Below are 12,669 nucleotides of genomic sequence, written 5' to 3'. Positions count from 1 at the left end.
AGGATTGAAATAAGGAATATCACAACAGATTCTGCAGCCGTTAAAGGGTAATAAGGGAATAGTGTAAACAATTTCACAATCATAATTTGACAATTTAGAAGAAAGGGATCAAAATTCCTCAGAAACCACAGACTATCATAACTCAGCCAAGATGAAATAGATAGCCTAAATAGCCTATAACTATTAAAGAAATTGAATCTATGATTTAAAATCTCCCCCCAAAAAGAAATCCCACATTAAGATGGCTTCATTGGAGTTTTAACAAACATTCAGAGAAGAATTAACATGAATTTTACATAATATCTTCCAGAATATAGAAGAGGAGGGCACTTTCCAATTTGTTTTATGAGGTTGCTGTTACCTTACTACCAAAACTCAACTAAGAGAGCACAATAAAAAAAATATAGAAAATTAGAAGACCAGTATCTCTCATACAGTCAAACACAAAATCCTCAACAAAATTTTAGCAAATTGAGTACAACAGACTATAAAAAGGACAATATTCCCTGACAAAGTGGAATTAATTTCAGGTATGCAAGGCTGGTTTAATATGTGAAATCAATCCATGAAATCCATTATATTACAAACTAAAGAAGAAAATTCGTATGATAATATCAATTGATGAAGAGAAGGAATTGAACAAAATTTAACACTCTTTCATGATAAAAAAATTTTCTCAGTCTTCATATTAAAATTTTCTTGAGGTAAGTACTTAGATTTTTTGTGTGTGTGGGCATACATTACCATTTCTCTTTTATTTATTTAATTGTTTGTTTGTTTATTTATTTATTGGCTGCACCATGCAGCATGCAGAACTTCCCTGCCCAGGGATCAAACCCATACTCCCTGCATTGAAAACATGGAGTCTTAACCACTGGACCACCAGAGAAGTCCCCATTTCTCTTATTTTCTTTAGATTTTATTTTTATTTTATAATTTAATTTTTATTTTATATTGAGGTATAGCTGGTTTACAAAGTTGTGTTATTTTCAGGTGTACAGCAAAGTGGTTTAGTTATACATATACATATATCCATGTTTTTCAGATTCTTTTCCCATATGGGTTATTACAGAATATTGAGTAGAGTTCCCTGTGTTATACACTAGGTCCTTGTTGATTATCTATTTTATATGTAGTAGTGTGTATATGTTACTCCCAAACTCCTAATTTACCCATCCCCCCACCCTTCTCCTTTGGTAACCATAAGTTTGTTTTCCACGTCTGTGAGTCTGTTTCCATTTTGTAAATAAGTTCATTTAAATCACCTTTTTTAGATTCAACATATACGTGATACCATATGATATTTGTCTTTCTTTTTCTGACTTATTTCACTTAGTATGATAATCTCTAGGTCCATCCATGTTGCTGCAAATGGCATTATCTCATTTTTTAAAAAGATATTTTGATGTGTACCATTTTAAAAGTCTTTATTGAACTTGTTACAATATTGTTTCTGTTTTATGGTTTGTTTTTTTTGTTTTTTGTTTTTTGTTTTTTGCCACGAGGCATATGGGATCTTAGCTCCCTGACCAGGGATTGAACCCTCACCCCCTGCATTGGAAGGCAAAGTATTAACCACTGGACCACCAGGGAAGTCCTTATTTCATGGGTTTTTTTTTAATGGCTGAGTAATATTCCATTGTATATATGTACCACATCTTCTTTATCCATTTCTCTTGATGGATATTTAGGTTTCTTCCATGTCCTGGCTGTTGTAAATAGTGCTGCAATAAGCAGTGGGGTGCATGAATCTTTTCGAAGTATGGTTTTCTCTGGATATGTGCCTAGGAGTGAAATTGCTGGATCATATGGTAGCTCTATTTTTAATTTTTAAGAAACCTCCATACTGTTCTCCATAATGGTTGTACCAATTTACTTCCCACCAACAGTCTAAGAGAGTTCCTTTTCTCCACACCCTCTCCAGCATTTATTGTTTGTAGACTTTTTAATGATGACCATTCTGATCGATGCGAGGTGATGCCTCATTGTAGTTTTGATTTGCATTTCTCTAATAATTAGAGATGCTGAGCATCTTTTCATATACTTTTTGGCCATCTGTATGTCTTCTTTGAAGAAATGTCTATTTAGATCTTCTGCCCATTTTTTGATTGGGATTTTTGTTTGTTTGTTTGTTCTTGTTTTTTTGTTTTGATATTGACCTGCATGAGCTGTTTGTATATATTTGGAGATTAACCCCTTGTTGGTTGCTTCGTTTGCAAATATTTTCGCCCATTCTGTGGGTTGTCTTCTCATTTTGTTTATTGTTTCCTAAGCTGTACAAAAGCTTTTAAGGTTAATTAGGTCCCAGTTGATTATTTTTGTTTTTATTTTCATTTCTCAAGGAGGTGGATCAAAAAGACGTTGCTGAGATTTATGTGAAAGAGTGTTCTGCCTATGTTGTCCTCTAAGAGTTTTATAGTATCTGGCCTTACATTTAGGTCTCTAATCCATTTTGAGTTTATTTTTGTGTATGGTGTTAGGGAGTGTTCTAATTTCATTCTTTTACATGTAGTTGTCCAGTTTTCCCAGCACCGCTTATTGAAGAGGCTGTCTTTTCTCCATTGTATATTCTTGCCTCCTTTGTCAAAGAAAAGGTAACCATATGAGCGTGGGTTTACCTCTGGGCTTTCTATATTGCTCCATTGATCTATATTTCAGTTTTTGTGCCAGTACCATACAGTTTTGATGACTCTAGCTTTAGAGTATAGTCTGAAGTCAGGGAGCCTGCTTCCTTCACCTCCGTTTTTCTTTCTCAAGATTGCTTTGACTATTCATGGTCTTTTGTGTTTCCATACAAATTGTAAAAGTTTTTGTTCTAGTTCTGTGAAAAGTGCCTTACATAATTTGATAGGGATTTTATTGAATCTGTAGTTTGCTTTGGGCACTATAGTCATTTTCACAATATTGATTCTTCCAATCCAAGAACATGGTATATCTTTCCATCTGTTTGTGTCATTTTTGATTTCTTTCAGCAGTATCTTATTGTTTTCTGCATACAGGTCTTTTGCCTCCTTAGGTAGGTTTATTCCTAGGTATTTCATTCTTTTTCTTGCAATGATACATGAGATTGTTTCTTTAATTTCTCTTTCTGATTTTCCTTGTTATTGTATAGAAATGCAAGAGATTTCTGTGTATTAATTTTGTATCCCACAACTTTACTGAATTCATTGATGAACTCTAGGAGTTTTCTGGTAGCATCCTTAGGATTTTCTATGTATAGTATCATGTCATATGCAAACAGTGACAGTTTTACTTCTTTTCCAGTTTGGATTCATTTATTTCTTTTTCTTCTCTAATTGCTGTGGCTAAAACTTCCAAAACTATGTTGAATAATTGTGGTGAGAGTGGGCAACCTTGTCTTGTTCCTGATCTTAGTGGAAATGATTTCAGTTTTTCACCATTGAGAAAGATGTTGGCTGTGGGTTTGTCATATATGGTCTTTATTATGTTGAGGTAAGTTCCTTCTATGTCTACTTTCTGGAGGGTTTTTATCATAAATGGGTGTTGAATTTTGTCAAAAGCTTTTTCTGCATCTATTGATATGATCATATGGTTTTTCTCCTTCAGTTTGTTAATATGATGTATCACATTGTTTGATTTGTGTATATTGAAGAATCCTTGCATTCCTGGGATAAACCCCATTTGATCATGGTGTATGATCCCTTTAATGTGTTGTTGGATTCTGTTTGTTAGTATTTTGTTGAGGATTTTTGCATCTATATTCATCAGTGATATTTGTCTGTAATTTTCTTTTTTTGTAGTCTCTTTGTCTGTTTTTGGTATCAGGGTGATGGTTGCCTCATAAAATGGGTTTGGGAGTGCTCCTTCTTCTGCAATTTTTTGGAAGAGTTTGAGAAGGATGGGTATTAGCTCTTCTCTAAATGTTTGATAGAATTCAGCTGTGAAGCCATCTGGTCCTGGACTTTTGTTTCTTGGAAGATTTTTATTCACAGTTTCAATTTCATTACTTGAGATTGGTCTGTTCATATTTTCTATTTCTTCCTGGTTCAGTCTTGGAAGGTTATACCTTTCTAAGAATTTGTCCATTTCTTCCAGGTTGTCCATTATATTGGCGTAGAGTTGCTTTTAGTAGTCTCGTAGGATGCTTTGTATTTCTGCGGTGTCTGTTGTAACTACCCCTTTGTCATTTCTAATTTTATTGATTTGAGTCCTCTCCCTCTTTTTCTTGGTGAGTCTGGCTAATGGTTTATCAATTTTGTTTATCTGCTCAAAGAACCAGATTTTAGTTTTATTGATCCTTGCTATTGTTTTCTTTGTTTCTATTTCATTCATTTCTGCTCTGATCTTTATGATTTCTTTCCTTCTGCCCACTTTGTGTTTTGTTTGTTCTTCTTTCTCTAGTTCCTTTAGGTGTAAGGTTAGATTGTTTATTTGAGATTTTTCTTGTTTCTTGAAGTAGGATTGTATTGCTATAAATTTCCCTCTTAGAACTGCTTTTGCTGCATCCCATAGGTTTTGGGACATCGTGTTTTCATTGTCATTTGTTTTTAGGTATTTTTTGATTTCCTCCTGATTTCTTCAGTGATCTCTTGGTTATTAAGTAGTGTATTGTTTAGCCTCCATGTGTTTGTATTTTTTACAGATTTTTTTCCTGTAATTGATGTGTAGTCTCATAGTGTTGTGGTCGGAAAAGATGCTTGATACAATTTCAATTTTCTTAAATTTACCAAGTTTTGATTTGTGACCCAAGATATGATCTATCCAGGAGAATGTTCCATGAGCCCTTGAGAAGAAAGTGTATTCTGTTGTTTTTGGATGGAATGTCCTATAAATATCAATTAAGTCCATCTTGTTTAATGTACCATTTAAAGCTTGTGTTTCCTTATTTATTTTCATTTTGGATGTCCCTTGGTGAAAGTGGGGTGTTACAGTCCCCTACTATTATTATGTTACTGTCAATTTCCCCTTTTATGGCTGTTAGCATTTGTCTTATGTATTGAGGTGCTCTTATGTAGGGTGCATAAATATTTACAATTGTTATATCTCCTTCTTGGATTGATCCCTTGATCATTATGTAGTGTCCTTCTTTGTCTCTTGTAATAGTCTTTATTTTAAAGTCTATTTTATCTGATATGAGAACTGCTACTCCAGCTTTCTTTTGATTTCCATTTGCATGGAATATCTTTTTCCATCCACTCACTTTCAGTCTGTATGTGTCCCTAGGTCTGAAGTGGTCTCTTGTATATAAGGGTCTTTTTTTTGTATCCATTCAGCCAGTCGATGTCTTTTGATTGGAGCATTTAATCCATTTACATTTAAGGTAATTATCGATATGTATGTTCCTATTACCATTTTCTTAATTGTTTTGGGTTTGTTATCGTAGGTCTTTTCCTTCTCTTGTGTTTCCTGCCTAGAGAAGTTTCTACAGAATTTTTTGTAAAGCTGGTTTGGTGGTGCTGAATTCTCTTAGTTTTGCTTGTCTGTAAAGGTTTTAATATCTCTGTCGAATCTGAATGAGATCCTTGCTGGGTAGAATAATCTTGGTTATAGGTTTTTCCCTTTCGTCACTTGAAATATGTCCTGCCATTCCCTTCTGGCTTGCAGAGTTTCTGCTGAAAGATCAGCTGTTAACCTTATGAGGATTCCCTTGTATGTTATTTGTTGTTTTTCCCTTGCTGCTTTTAATATTTTTCTTTGTATTTAATTTTTGATAGTTTGATTAATATGTGTTTTGGCATGTTTCTCCTTGGATTTATCCCGTATGGAACTCTCTGTGCTTCCTGCACTTGATTGACTATTTCCTTACCCATAATAGGGCAGTTTTCAACTATAATCTCTTCAAATATTTTCTCTGTCCCTTTTTTTTCTCTTCTTTTTCTGGGACCCCTATAATTCGAATGTTGGTGCATTCAGTGTTGTCCCAGAGGTCTCTGAGACTGTCCTCAATTCTTTTCCTTCTTTTTTCTTTATTCTGCTCTGCAGTACTTACTTCCACTAATTTATCTTCCAGGTCACTTATCCGTTTTTCTGCCTCAGTTATTCTGCTATTGATTTCTTCTAGAGAATTTTTCATTTCATTTATTGTGTTGTTCATCATGGTTTGTTTGCTCTTTAGTCTTCTAGGTCTTTGTTAAACGTCTCTTGTATTTTCTCCATTCTATTTCCAAGATTTTGGATCATCTTTACTATCATTATTCTGAATACTTTTTCGGGTAGTCTGCCTATTTCCTCTTCATTTGTTTGGTCTGGTGGGTTTTTACCTTGCTCCTTCATCTGCTGTCTCTTTCTCTGTCTTCTCATTTTGCTTAACCTACTGTGTTTGGGGTCTCCTTTTCGCAGTCTGCAGGTTCGTAGTTCCCATTGTTTTTGGTGTCTGCTCCCAGTGGGTATGGTTGGTTCAGTGAGTTGTGTAGGCTTCCTGGTAGAGGGGACTGATGCCTGTGTTCTGGTGGATGAGGTTGGATCTTTTCTTTCCGGTGGGCAGGACCACGTCTGGTGGTGTGTTTTTGGGTGTCTGTGAACTTATTATGATTTTAGACAGCCTCTCTGCTAATGGGTGGTGTTGTGTGCCTGTCTTGCTAGTTGCTTGGCATAAGGTGTCCAGCTCTGTAGCTTGCTGGTCATTGAGTGGAGCTGGGTCTTAGCATTGAGATAGCCATCTCTGGGAGAGCTTTCACAGTTTGATATTATGTGGGGCTGGGAGGTCTCTGGTGAACCAATATCCTGAACTTGGCTCTCCCACCTCAGAGGCTCAGGCCTGACACTTGGCCAGAGCACCAAGACATTTTCAGCCACATGGTTCATAAGAAAAGGGAGAAAAAAAAAAGACAGAAAAATAAATAAATAAGTACAATGAAGTTATTAAAATAAAAAAATTATTAAAAATAAAAAATTAATTTAAAAAAAGAGAGAAAGAGAGAAAGAAGAGCAAAACCAAACCAAAAAGCAAATCCAGCAATGATAACAAACCCTAAAAACTATACAAAAAAAAGAAAAAAACCTGACAGACTGAACCCTAGGACAAATGTCAAAAGCAAAGCTACACAGAGAAAATCGCAGAAAGAATCATACACATACACACTCCAAAAAAAAGAAAAAGGAAAGAAAAAAAAATATATGAAAGGAAGATAGCAACCAAATCATCTACCAGTGGTAATAAGCTCTAAATACTAAACTAAGATAAACATAAAACCAGAAACAAATTAGAAAGCAGAAAGCAGAAAGCAAACCCCAGTTCTACAGTTGCTCCCAAAGTCCACTGCCTCAATTTTGGGATGATTCATTGTCTATTCAGGTATTCCACAGATGCAGGGTACATCAAGTTGATTGTGGAGATTTAATCCACTGCTCCTGAGGCTGCTGGGAGAATTTTCCCTTTCTCTTCTCTGTTTACACAGCTCCTGGGGTTCAGCTTTGGGTTTGGCCCTGCCTCTATGTGTAGGTCACTAGAGGGCATCTGTTCCTTTTCCAGACAGGAGCGGGTTAAAGAAGTGGCTGATTAAGGGGCTCTGGCTCACTCAGTCCCAGGGTGGGGGGGGCGGGGGAGGGCAGGGTTCAGAATGCGGGATGAGCCTGTGGCAGCAGAGGGCGGCATGATGTTGCAGCAGGCTGAGGCACACCGTGTGTTCTCCCAGGGAAGTTGTCCCTGGATCACGGGACCCTGGCACTGGTGAGCTGCACAAGCTCCCAGGAGGGGAGGTGCGGATAGTGACCTGTGTTTGTACACAGGATTCTTGGTGGCTACAGCAGAAGCCCTAGCATCTCATGCCTGTGTGCGCACTGATAGCCGCAGCTTGCGCCCATCTCTGGAGCTCGTTTAGGCGGTGCTCTGAATCCCCTCTACCCGTGCATCCCGAAACAATGGTCTCTTGCCTCTTAGGCAGTTCCAAACTTTTTCCCAGACTCCCTCCCAGCTAGCTGTTGTGCACTAGTCCCTTCAGGCTGTGTTCAAGAGCCAACCCCAGTCCTCTCCCTGGGATCTGACCTCCGATGCCCGAGCTTCAGCTCCCAGCCCCCACCCGCCCCAGTGGGTGAGCAGACAAGCCTCTCAGGCTGGTGAGTGCTGGTTGGCACTGATCTTTTCTGCAGGAATCTCTCTTCTTTGCCCTCTGCACCCCTGTTGCTGCTCTGTCCTCTGTGGCTCTGAAGCTTTCCCCTGGCCCACCTCCCATCTCCGCCAGTGAAGGGGCTTCCTATTGTGTGGAAACTTTTCCTCCTTCACAGCTCCCTCCCAGAGGTGCAGGTCCTGTCCCTATTCTTTTGTCTCTGTTTTTCCTTTTTTCTTTTGCCCTACCCAGGTACGTGGGGAGTTTCTTGCTTTTTGGGAAGTCTGAGTTCTTCTTCCAGCATCCAGTAAGTGTTCTGTAGGAGTTGTTCCACATGTAGATGTATTTTTTTTTTTCTGGAAACATCTTTTATTTGTAGCTGTAGCTACAACCTGGCAGCACAGGGGTTGGTGGGAACGTCCAGGCTGGTGAGCCCAGCCCAGCCTCCCAGCAGGTCAGGACATTTCCTGGCCCTCAGCAAGCAGAGTAAGAGGCTGCTTGAGTGCCAGTCAAGGGCATCAGTATATCAGTGAAAGCAGCAGCACTCAGTCTGGTGCCTGCTCAGGTGGGGTACCTAGACTATGGTGGGTGGTCCCTGCAGGATTGGGGAGGACTGGACCTCAGGTCAGGGACTCTGCAGCCCTAGGCCATGTTGGGTCCCTGGATCAGAGCACAAGGGATACTGGGGTGGGGGTTGGTATGGAAGGAGGGGTTGGACATCAAAAAATAACTGTTGGGAGGGTGAAGAGGGGGTGGTCTCATTGTGGATGGTCTGCTAATGGGGAATGGATTTGCAGTCAAGAAGGGGGCCAGTCCTCACTCAGGTCTGGGCTCTGGCATTGTGGCATTTCCAGCAGAGCACGTGGCCATCCAAGGGGAGCAGCTGTTTTCATCTGCCTCAATGGACAGTGGCTTCCCACAGTCCTCACAGTTGTAGTACTTCATATGGAAGTTCTTGTCCAGAGCAACCACAGACACAGTCTCCTCTCAGCCAGGCTTGGGCATGATGGGCTCTGCGCAGATGGAGTACCTGGGAGCATACTGCTTGTGGTAGTCGGGGATGCAGTGGGACCAGTTGGCCTGGTCCACTATGAAGGAGGTGTCCTCAAGGGGGCAGGCATAGACTACACAGGTGAAGCACTGCGGGTGGTAGGCCTTGCTTGTGGCCCTTAGCATGTGGTCAGTGATGGGCTGCCCACAGGTGTTGCACTTCTCCAGGGTGTCAGTATAGCAGCCCTCACAGTACAGCGCCCCCTCCAGGCTGTAGAACTGCTGTCCCTGCAGCTGCTGCTCACACTGATGGCAGGTAAAGCAGGTGATGTGGAACAGCTTCCCCAGAGTGTTCACTGCAAGTTGAGCATGTGCCAGGGGCTGGTGACACTGGCCACAGAACTCGTTGATGGCCACGTTCTGCCTCTGAGGATGCTCCGTGTTCTGCATCAGCTGCTGGGTCAGCTGCTCCAGCTCATCCACCTCTTTCAGAGTCAAAGGTCCTGGGGCCCCAGAGGGGTGCACCTGGTTTTGGTTTTTAGCCAGTGGGGGCACTGGGTGCTGCTTCTCCTGCACTTGGGGCTTCTCCTTCTGCTGAGCATAGGTGAAGCTGGGGGGCTGAGGGGAGCCTGTGCCAGTGGAAGAGGGAGCTTCAGGGGGCCCCAACTTCTGATCGGGCTGTGACCCGGGTCAACCTGGAGCTCCAGGGCTGAACTTGGAAGCCACAGAAGTAAACTTGGGAGTCACTGGAGAAAACTTGGTGGCTGGAGATGGGGCATGGGGACCTCGAGGCTGGGTGTTAGCCAAAGGCACAGGTTGGGGCTGGGCCTGGAGCTGGGGCTGGGCATGGAGTTGGATCTGAGACCTGGCCTGGGGCTGGGGCTGGGGCTGGGGCTGGGGCTGCACATGGAAATGTGTCTGGCTCTGAGGCTGAGCCTGGGAGCTAGAAGGGGACTTCCAGGGAGGCAGAGGTGCTGTGCCCCCAGTTGCAGGCTTAGAACTGGACTTGGAAATGAATGGAGTGGTGACTGGTGGTGATACATATCCAGATGACACCCAGGTTTTGATGGGATCATTCTTGGTCATGTCATCCAGCAATGAAGACAGAGAGTCAATCTCCAGATCAGTACTGCTCACCTTCTCCCTGGGCTGTGGTGGGAGCTGTATGGGGGCCTCAGGCCCTCCCTCCTCCACTAGCAGAGGCAGTGGGGAAGGGAAGATCTCCTCCTCTAAAGGCACAGTGGGAAATGGTTCCTCGATTGGGGGAGGGGGAGGTGAGAAGGCACCTCCCAGAGCGCCTTCGGCATCATTGGCCTCCCCAAGCGCGGGAGGAGGCGGTAAGGGAAAGTCTTCTGGGGGTGGCGGGGGAATCTTGGCCACCTGGCCCATCTGTGCACTTTGGGCCCCAGTGGCCGAGGAAGGTTTGCTGTCACCAGGCTGGAAAGGATTCAGTTTGGGCTTTGGGGCCACCACCAGCTGAACTTCTTCTGCGGGGCATAAAAAACTGGAGCCAAGACAGAGATCACGCGAGGCGGGTGGAGGGCTGCCATGGCCAGGCCCGGTGCAGGCCGGAGAGTCTCGGGTGGCTGTCTCACAGCCGTGTCCATGGACTCTGCATCTGTAGATGTAGTTTTGATGTATTTGTGGGGAGGAAGGTGATCTCCACGTCTTACTTCTCCATCATCTTGAAGTGTTGGAAGTTTTTAAAATCACACTTTCAATTTCAGTACTTGTGATTGGTCTGTTCATATTTTCTGTTTCCTCCTAGTTTAGTCTTGGAAGCTTGTACCTCCATTGTTCTGATGAGAAACCTGTTCTTGTTCAACTTGGTGTTCCCTTATAGGCAATATATTGTTTCTCTCCTGCTTTCTAAGATTTTTCTTTCTTTGTATTTAGTTTTCAGAAGTTTGATTATGATGTGTCTTGGTGTGAATTTTATTTGGTTTATCCTATTTGTAGTTTGTTCAGCTTCTTGGATCTACAATTTTATGTGTTTTGCCAAATTTGGGAAATTTTTATTTCTTCAAATACTTTTTCAGTCCCATGTTCTTTCTTCTGTCCTGGGACTTCAATGATATGAATGATGGATCTTGTTATCCTCCCACAAAGCCTGAGGTTCTGCTAACTTATTTTCCAGTCTATTTTCTCTTCATTATTTAGATTGATTTGTCCTCAAGTTCACTGATTCTATCCTTGTCATCTCCACTCTACTACTGAACCCATCCATGAGTTTTAAAATTTTGGTTATTGTATTTCTGAGTTCTATAATTTCCATTTGTTTCTCTTTATACCTTTTATTCTTTGTTGACATGTCCTTTTTTTATTTACTTCTAGAGAATTTGTAATTCATTGTCTAAGCATTTTTATGGTGACTACTTTAAAATCCTTGTCAGATAACTCCGTATCTGATTCATCTTAGTATTAACATTTGCTGTCTTTTCTCATTCAAATTGTGATTTTCCTGAGTAAGTGTTTTTCATTTTATCCTGGACATTTTGATTCTTCAGTTAGGAGACTCTTGATCCTAAATCTTCTCTTTTAGTGAGCAGTCACCCTGTTTATGTTTGGTGTATAAGTTCTGATCTACTTTTGTGAGCATTTGTATCAATGACAGTTTAGTTTTCTGAGCCCTTTGATTTCTATTTTTATCTGCTTTGTTCTGGTGTTGCTGGGGCTCCTGCTTAATCTTAGCTGGTGCCAACTGTGGGGTTAGAAAGTACTTCTGTGGAACATCTAGTGTTGTGCCACCTTGGTGGAGAGCAAGGAAAAGCAGAGCTCTGGTGGGTTAGACTGCCTGCAGGGGCTGCAGCTGTGGACTTGGTCTAGTTGGACCTAGTTGTCCACTAGTTCTCTGTGGGCTTCCCACCCCACCCCTTGGCCAGAGAGAGCAGGCTTTTCTTGGGTTTTGTTGTCTATGTCTATTGGTGGTTCTGAGTTCCATACCTCTCTGGCACCCAATCTGGACGTACATGGGAGATAAAAAGAAAACCAAGCAGACTCACTGCATTGTGGTTCCTCAAGTCTTGGGGGCTCCCAGCCAGTCTGCCTTCTTCCTTCCAGCTTTCAGAATTCTTTTATCATTGTCTACTGAGTAATTTTCAAGGTATTTAGTTGTATTCAGAGAAGTAAACCAGGGAAAAATGATTTTATGCCATCTTCTTCTGGGATAAGAAACCTATTTGGATGACTTTGATGTTTTAAAAACACCCAGGAAAATGAATAACCATTAAGTACATTTTGTTTGGTAAACAAAATATTTCAAAACATAGAACCCAATAGAGGGAAATAGTAAGTTGGTTTTATGGGTAGAATTATTGTGTTCTCCCCTGTCCCTTCTCCCACCCCCACCAAAAGATATGATGAAGTCCTAATCCTAGTACCTCAAAATGTGATCTTATTTGGGAAAAGGGTCATTGAAGATACAATTAAGTTATGATGAGGTCATACTAGAGTAGGGTAGCCTTCTAATCCCAAATGACTGGTGTCTTTATAAAAAGAGGGAAATTCGGACATAGACACAGAAGGAAGACAGCCATATGAAGAGACTGTTAGTAGAAATATGGAGGCAGAGATTTGAATGATGCATCTACAAGACAGGGAACACCAAGATTGCTGGCTATGACTAGAAGCATAAAACATATCCTCTCATAGAGTCCTCAGAAAGACCAAAAGT

The 12,669-nt window shown here is 41.3% G+C and overlaps 1 pseudogene; it reads right to left on the bottom strand.

Annotated features, from left to right (window-relative positions):
• Nucleotides 1-8,773: 8,773 nt before the first annotated feature.
• Nucleotides 8,774-10,546, bottom strand: LOC118881526 (annotated as a pseudogene).
• Nucleotides 10,547-12,669: the final 2,123 nt, after the last annotated feature.

The sequence above is a fragment of the Balaenoptera musculus genome, chromosome 15, assembly GCF_009873245.2.
Source record: "Balaenoptera musculus isolate JJ_BM4_2016_0621 chromosome 15, mBalMus1.pri.v3, whole genome shotgun sequence".
NCBI lineage: Eukaryota > Metazoa > Chordata > Mammalia > Artiodactyla > Balaenopteridae > Balaenoptera > Balaenoptera musculus.
Note: the sequence above shows the minus strand (reverse complement) of the source record. Positions and strands in the feature narration are given on the sequence as shown.